The sequence below is a fragment of the Labrus bergylta genome, chromosome 1, assembly GCF_963930695.1.
Source record: "Labrus bergylta chromosome 1, fLabBer1.1, whole genome shotgun sequence".
Lineage (NCBI taxonomy): Eukaryota > Metazoa > Chordata > Actinopteri > Labriformes > Labridae > Labrus > Labrus bergylta.
In genome coordinates this window covers 35,020,713-35,028,354 of record NC_089195.1, presented here as the reverse complement: position 1 = coordinate 35,028,354, position 7,642 = coordinate 35,020,713, and the positions used below count along the sequence as shown (strand labels likewise).

General features: G+C 40.8%; 1 protein-coding gene across 4 annotated transcripts in view; it reads left to right on the top strand.

Annotated features, from left to right (window-relative positions):
- Positions 1 to 1,071: 1,071 nt before the first annotated feature.
- Positions 1,072 to 7,642, top strand: part of LOC110004708 (inactive rhomboid protein 2-like) — a 41,318-nt gene continuing 34,747 nt past the window's right edge. The window contains exons 1-3 of one of the 4 annotated variants that reach the window (XM_065959863.1): positions 1,075 to 1,225; positions 2,960 to 3,050; positions 3,316 to 3,440. The gene's annotated coding sequence lies outside the window, so the exon portion shown is untranslated. Of the gene's footprint in view, positions 1,226 to 2,959; positions 3,051 to 3,315; positions 3,441 to 7,642 lie in introns of all 4 variants that reach the window. The other 3 variants (XM_065959859.1, XM_065959856.1, XM_065959866.1) reach the window with 3 other exon arrangements.

Below are 7,642 nucleotides of genomic sequence, written 5' to 3'. Positions count from 1 at the left end.
ATCAAATACAGGATCAGAGTGGATTTAGAACAAGAAACTTCACACACATGTTTTGAGGAGCTCTGAGACTTATTTACACTGAAGAAGAGGAGGAGGATATGTGACCTTTAATGTAATTAAAATAATCTTAAAATTAATCCTAACTCTGCCAAACCAGTGAGGGGATACTAAAATAGTTTTTTGTTAGAAGCCAGGCTGCTGGTGCTGAATTAATTTTGCATTATTTAAAGGCGGTGGATTGCTTTTGTTTTGACTGAGACAGGTGGATAATGAATTGCAGTAAAGTCGAGGAGGGAGATGTTTGACAACTTGTATGATAACTTGGTCCTTTGTGTACATGAAACATATTTAGGCATTAAAGCCATTTTTCATCTGTTCTTACAAATTCCCCTGTTAAAAAACCGTAAACAACTGGCAGTAGGGTTGCCAGGAAGTTACTGTAAAATCAACGATATATTGCTGTTGCTGAAATTTACAGTTTTCTACCGTTTTTGTAAATACAGCAAAAAGCTGTTATTTTAAACAAAAAAATACACTTCAAGAACATGAAGGTTAAATCGGCAAAGAATCCCATACAAATATTTACATCAAGGCATTTAGCAAAGGCCATTTCCAATGTACATAAAGTGCATAAAAGAGTTTTGGTACTTACATTTTAAACAGAGAAGTGAAAAAAAATATGTTATAGTTTCATAACTGAATAAACAACCTGTCCACTGTCCTTTCAACCATGTGGTCTCAACTTCTTTTTCCCAAAATGCTTTGCAAAAATTTTGGTAAATTACCGTTTTGTTTCCTTCAAGCAATAATACTGTAAAATAGTGTTCTAAACCGTTATAATACAGTAATGTCCTGTATTGAAACATAACAGGATCATACTGTTGAAATGTCCTTTTAATCTCTTAGAGTGTACTCGGGTTTCTGGTTTCTCCACATGTAGTTTGAGTTTCTGATGTATTTAGGACTGCGGGGACTTCCGTAGTTTCGTTTCTCACACTCTAGCATGTGGCCGGCCGTTGTTGGGCGGGGCTTGGCTCGTCTCCTCTGTGACGTTAGCCCCGCCCCCTCCGCTCCTCCGCGGAGCTGCAGTGAAGGATGTTGGAAGAGAGACGAGAAGGAGGGAAGCAGTGACACACAGAACACTGTAACCAACTACAGTATCGTAACATTCCGGATTAAAAACCTGTCTGCTAATGAATGATAAACTGGTTCATTCTCCCCGCAGGTGAGTGTAATTAAACTCTTCACACCTTGTTTTTGTTTCAGGAGCCGTTAAAAGTTAAACGTTAACTTAAAAAACATCGGGTCAACGGTTACTTACGTGTTTCAAACGGACACCGCCGTTAAGTCTTTTAAACAATGTTGCTAGGCAACCGCGTTAATATTTCTGTGTGACTGTTACATTACGGTTAGTCCAAGCTTGTTCGATAGGTCATAAAAACCGAGTTACTTAAACTACCTTAATACTTAAAATGTTATCTTACAACGTGTGGTGTTCACAAGCCGCTGAAGGCAAGCCTCGGCAAGCCCTTTGTTGCTCTACCCGCCGGGACAGATACCAATAATCATCTCATGTTTCCTCCCCTTAATCCCCTTAACGTTAAATATAGACACAACCTGCCAAACAATTCATTCATTTCTTATAACACTGCTCCTTATGTTTGTGTCTTAGCGGAGGCAGGAGGACATTTCCACACACTGTGTTTATTTCTTTCTTTAATTATTAATGCAGAAATGATATAAATACGAGTCTATGGGGGTTAAAGGTACTTTCTAGTCCAGGGAAGTGAAACTTTGGATTCCGCTGAGCCATATCCCTGTATCTGTTAGAGGGGACGATTAGAAAACAGTTTTTTATTTAATTGATTATTAAAAGTTACTGCAGGTACGAAATATATTGATAGTTCAAACTGATAATAATAAAATAAATAAATAAATAGGAGTCCTGTTTTCTTTTGATAAACTTTTTTTTATCTAAACCATTTCTCTTAATTGTTATAACTTCTCACAGAAACAAACTACTCAGATGCAACATGGTTAAATCTAAGTGTAAGATTGTGAAATTGTTTATTTTCCTTAATGATTCAGATATAATAAAAAAAAAAGGGGCGCTGGTAGCCTAGTGGTTTAGCACACGCCCCATGTACGGAGGCTGTAGTCCTCCAAGGTGGCGGCCCAGGTTCAAATCCGACCTGTGGCTCCTTTGCTGCACGTCGTTCCCCGCTCTGTCCCCCTAATTTCTGACTCTGTCTATCCATGGTCCCATCTCTAAATAAAGACTTGAAATCAACTTTTAAAAACATTTTAGACATGCGTGTATGGGGAAACTCAGGGCCGATACCGATGTTTGTTTCATGACTTCTTTTGGTCATCTCTCACTTTAAACATGAAAACAAGTCAGAGTTAGTCCAACAGGTGACTTCATCTGTCCAATAAAAACCCTCCTCTCTGAATCAGTAGTTAGGCGTACTGGATGTTAGCATTAAATTGATTTGGCAGAACAAATAAACATCAGCTCATGCTACATTATCTGCCTTTGTGCCGATGTCTGTCAACAGGGCCGATATCAGCCGATACCGATAATGAAGCGATGCATCCCCAATAATAATAATGATAAGAAACTTTATTTACATAGCAACTTTCCAAAACAACAAACAGGATTATATAGCTTATATTGAAAAAAGTATATGTAGGAGTCCTCTGCATTAAATATAAAACATTTGTGTTAGCATACTCACTTAGCCTTCAGGAAAAGAATGATGTGTTTTTTAGTCTTAACAGTGTAAACATTGGAAAATAGTGTAAAATCAAAATGTAGGTTAGTGTGTCTCACTCAGTGTTGTTTACCAGGCGTTGGAGAGTGGATTTAAATCAGTGGTGTCATCTGCAGGTCAATAGTCTGACTAATGAAGGTGTTATTGTTTTAAATGTATCCAGGATGTTCTGTCACCTCTGTCAGGTACACACTCGCTCTACCAACATGATTACCACTGAGGTCATGCTCACAGTGCTGCTGTGGCCATGATGGTGAAACAGAGGAGGGGGCTGTGGTCAGTATCGTCATTGTAATCATTATCACAATATTACTAAATATGCAACATGACATCAGAAAAGTCCTCTGACTCTTTGAAGTGTTTAATAAATGAACATTTACCATAAATACTGTCTCCTTTAAATAACGACAAATATCCTTATAAGTCATCATTATCAGTTTGATACTTGATCACTTGCACTATAAGGATGTGTTGATCCACTGTGTTGTGAAGCGGTTCACTTATTAGAATCATTTGTTGGTGCTTTTTATCTGTTTTTTAGGGAGACATGACAGTGGATAGTCTGCAATGAGAGAGAGAGAGAGAGAGAGAGAGAGAGAGAGAAGGCACAGGTCCAATTTTGAACCCGGGCCACCCACTCTCAGGACTGCAGCCTCTGTACATGTGGTGTGTGAAATAAACACTAGGCCACCGCCGCTCATGTATTGTGCTTTTTTTTTTAACTACATGTCATAATAAAAGAACCTTACTTTTTATGTATAAGAATAATGGAATCTGCATTTTGTATTCATCCCAGTTTCTGTTAGGGATGTTGCAATACCAAAATTATTAACTTCAATGATAGTATTAGAAATCAAACATCATCGATACCTGTTTGGTTAGAATAAGTCAAAGGCATCCAATATTGGATCATGTATTGTTTGTGATCAAAAATTGCAGGCAAACTTCTGTTCTGCATAAATACAAAGTCACATTTTTTTAAAGATTTATTTTTGGGCTTGTTGTGCCTTTAATGTAGAGACAGGACAGTGGATAGAGTTGGAAATCAGAGAGAGAGAGAGAGAGAGAGGGGAATGACATGCAGGAAAGAAGCCACAGGTGGGATGTGAACCTGGGCCGCCCGCTTGAGACGACAGCCTCCATACATGGGGCGCGCGCACTAACCACTGAGCCACCAGCACCCCAAAGTCACATTTTGTAGACGTTGCAAACATAGTCGTGCACTTTAGACCCTTGCCCACTTGAACTCAACTTTGTGCATCTTTGGGACCACCACCTCTATCTCCTTCTCTCACATCTTTTGGTAAATATGAATAAAACCTGTTTTTTGTTTAAAAGCTTCGATACCTTGATACTACATCCCTCCATCCATCCATTATCTTTACCGCTTTTCCAATTTGAGTTTGTGCGGGACCAGGAACCTCCTCACTGTGAGGAAACCTCGATACTATTGATCATTAAAATAACAGATTGAATCATTTGAAAATGCAGTTTTGAACACTACTCTTTTAATGAGTTAAGAAATTAATCTTCACCTCTTAAAACAACACAAATCAAATACCGGCAGTATTTCTCAAAATGTGTGACTCTTGTGTGTTATCTATAGTTTCTCTTCACACACACCCCTCTGTTATAGGACACACAATATGGGAGCATTATATTGTTAATACCTAAAAACAAAAATGTCAGACGTAAAATATTAAGCTTAAAGAATGAAGCGACAGTCTTCATGTCACCTTCTCTTCATGTGTCTGTTGACCTGTCGTATCTCAGAGTCTTCAATTAACTCACAATTTGATTTAGTCGTCATAGTTACCATTAACCCCTGATATGATCTTGTGCACATGCACGCTGCACATGCGGTATAGAGAAAGCAGTGAATAATGGAGTCAGCATGGTGTCTCTTATTGCAGTCTATAAGCTGATCACACTAACTTTCTGCAGCTGTGACTGCAACGTAGAAAAAGATGAAACGTAGATGTGAGCACTGTGGCTGCCTCTGCATGGGTGAACTGGTGTGATGTGTGCACCACAGGCACACCTGTCACAGAGTTAACGGACTGTGACAAGAGGAAACTGTGACCCAGCACAAATGAGAACATTTACACTCTGTGACGAGAAGGAAACATTAGTTCAGTCAGAAGGTCAACAGCGTCACCAGAATCAGCAAATGAGCTCTGAGGGTCACACATAGATGTCTTGTTTTTATGTTGATGTTTCCACACAGGATATTCAGTCGGTTTTTGAACTTTGTTTTCAAGGGGTGTTGTTTATTTTTTTTCCAGTGGTTTACAGAATCCTCAGGGTGCCTAATGGACTTCCCGACAGCTCGCCTCTAAACTGTGAAGCGGTTTAATAGATTGATCGTTCTTTTGTGCAGTTAAGAGAATGCATCTGCTCTGAGGTTTCAATTTCTTCATTGTTACCTCCCTTTCAAAAACGTACCGCAGTCCATTTGGTCCCACATGAAAGCCTGAGTGATGTTCGCTAATTTCACCCGTGTTAACCTCTCGTCCTCTTCCCTTCAGCAGCTCTCAGACTGTCCCGGAGTCGCGCTCAGATCCTTTTATCTCCTCCATCTTTCATTCCACAAATCTCTTATCTGGTGTTTCTGGTGCATGGGAACACGCCCAGATAAATACTGTGCATTTTTTTCCCTTCTTTGAAAACCATCCCAGTTCAGTAACGGGAGCTGGAACAGAGGCTTTGGATTTTTTTTTTTTCCTACACTCCCATGTCAACCATCGTTCACAGAGCGTGATACATAATTCCCAAATATTTTGACCCCCCCTTCCGGAAATGTTTTCAAACTCAGACTCATTACCCTTAAAAGGCTTTCTGTGGAGCTCTGTTGTGAACCTCTCAGTGCTGCACCGAGACCTTTTATTTTTTATTTTTTTATTTTTTACTGCAGCTCAGAAACAGCTCATTCTTGCCTGCTATTTTTCTAGCGAGATCCACGAGAGGACCAAATGTCTTTAGCTCACATTCTGTCTGGCACCACAAGACAGTACGTGAGAGTACACACCGCTTTGTTTCTTTCTCATCTCCAACACAGCCAAGCTGGCCCATTTCTGTTTCTAAACTCTTAGCAGTTGACTCACTGCAACATTCACACATGTATACACACACACACACACACGTGTTGCACAAGTGGCCAAGGCAGGAACATGACAGGGTAGCTGTACCTATTTTTACAAGTGTACCATAGAGTGTATTTAAACACAGGCAGAGTGTGTGACGCGTTTGTTCTTGAAGAGGCGTTTTAAAGACTCAAGAAGTAGGAATTTGCTTTGGTGCATTTGGCATCCAACGAAGGTCGCTGAGGTCAACTGCACTGTCGTAAAAACACAGCGTCCTGTAACGCCTCCCCCTCGTACACAACATGCATCTGTTTACAAGAACATGACGCTATGCCAGCAGAGACCCTGTGAGATAGACGGCTATGTCAACTGACAAGAAACACTTACGGTAATTTACCGGATTTTGTGCAAATACGACTCTGCAAGCGTCTTCAGCCTGTTGTTTGCAAACTGCTGCATTGTGAATGGACTTCAGCTTGTACCGCGCTTTCTTAGTCTTCTGACTACTCAAAGCACTTTTACACCTCAGGTCACAGCTACACATTCACACCCTGATGGTAGAGGCTGCTGTGTAAAGAGTCCGTCACATCCCGAGGACAAATTAAACATGCAGGAGCTGGGGCTCGAACCCGCCACCTACCAACTGAGCCACAGCCACCCCTGTTGCATGTGTTCATCTTCAGCATGTAAATATATAAATTTGAGTGATATAATAATATGCATTGAAAACAGTTGTGCTAAATAATGACGAAAACAATTAGTTTTTTATGTTTTTAAAGATCAGGTCCCCCCCTTGCCTGACAGTGGTTTGGTCCACTGCTAAAACCTGCCCCACATATTAATAGTTATAAGAACTATCTCTAACTAACTCTTAAAGGAACTGTTTTTGCTCTTCCGCATTGCAATCATTTTTTAACACTGGGGGTTGGTGCTTGGTGTCTACACATTATGAAGAAGATTAGGATCAGATTGTGAGGAACGAGGCTGTCGAGGTATTGCACGGCAGCTTGCACACTGTGCAGGTTTGGGCATGCAAGCTCCTGGAAAAAAATGTTGCAATGTTTTAAACAGTCTCAGGAATGGTGAGGCTGAAGCCAAGGTGCTTTCAAACAAGATGCACACACTGGATGGTGAACTTGAATTACTCTGAAATGGAACTATCGATCTGTTTGAGGCACAGAAGTGCTACTGTCAGCCAAAGAGGGGTAATGGGATATGTAAAGAAGCAAGGTTTTGTTTAGAGAGTCGTCTTCATCTTTAAAGAGATTGTGGTGGTAAGTGAAGAGTGAGGGGGCAGTTTCGATTGTTGCTCTGACTATTTAGAGCGCGCACACACACCCCAGTGAAAGTCACACTCCTCCTACCTACACATCTCCTGCTGGCTGTAAAGACTCTCTGCACCGTCATGATCAGTTTTTGCACCCATCAGATAACAGCAGGTACAGACAGACAAAGCAGATAACCTTTAGAAAGTGTTAGTTTCGGCTTTATCAGGAGGATGTCGTGTCACCGCTGCCATCAAACGCTATGTTTGTCTTAAAAAAAGGTCTGGTTAAAACAGAGCACTCCTCTTCACTGACATGGCGACCTGCCAGCTGGCTGCTGGCCACAGCACTGTGGAGCTGCCTCACACTGAGTCCTTTATGGTCTCTTATTTACAGCGTGCGACTTGTACAACAGCTCGGTTTGTTCAGACACATGCGCTTCATTAGGGGACGTTCAACTTGACGGGGATGAATCTTCCATGATTCAGCATTTCTTTTGTGAGAGTAATGGCGTCACTTT